General features: G+C 37.2%; 1 protein-coding gene across 1 annotated transcript in view; it reads right to left on the bottom strand.

Moving 5' to 3' along the window:
- Positions 1–508, bottom strand: part of SERPINB7 (serpin peptidase inhibitor, clade B (ovalbumin), member 7) — a 40,889-nt gene that overhangs the window by 11,884 nt on the left and 28,497 nt on the right. The window lies entirely within an intron of this gene.

Genomic DNA, 508 nt, shown 5'->3' with positions numbered 1-508 from the left:
CTGTCTCAAAAAAAAAAAAAAAAAAGAAGAAGAAACATGGAAACCCAAACACACTCCTATGGGGCCAGAGAGCAAAGAGCCTTGAATGTCTGGTAAGAATTTTGGATTATCCCAAAGGTGATGGAAAATGATTGTTCAGGACTCACTGAAAGACAAAGAAAGGCTCAATCATGATGAATCAGATTTGCCTTTCCAAAGGATGGCTCTGGTATTGTGTAGAGAATGGCATGTAAGACCTAGCTGGGGCTGTTTAGAATATTGGCAACATTTTGAAGTGTTTCCTCAAATAAGTTAGTATATATGCTTATGAAAATGAGAATAATTACACACAGATTTGCATGAGAAAGGAAGGAAGAGAAATAAATCACTGGTCTAAATGGAAAAAGGCATTAGTAATCTGAAACCCTTAGATATTAACCACTGAATAGAATACTACCCACTTATTAGAAAAGCAGCAATTACATAGTTTCTCCCTCCCAAAGAGTGACCACACCTGCAGATATGGCTG

Source organism: Propithecus coquereli, unplaced genomic scaffold (assembly GCF_000956105.1).
Source record: "Propithecus coquereli isolate 6110/MARCELLA unplaced genomic scaffold, Pcoq_1.0 Scaffold229, whole genome shotgun sequence".
Classification (NCBI taxonomy): Eukaryota; Metazoa; Chordata; class Mammalia; order Primates; family Indriidae; genus Propithecus; species Propithecus coquereli.
The sequence above is the reverse complement of the archived record's forward strand: the minus strand, read 5'-3'. Positions and strand labels throughout refer to the sequence as shown.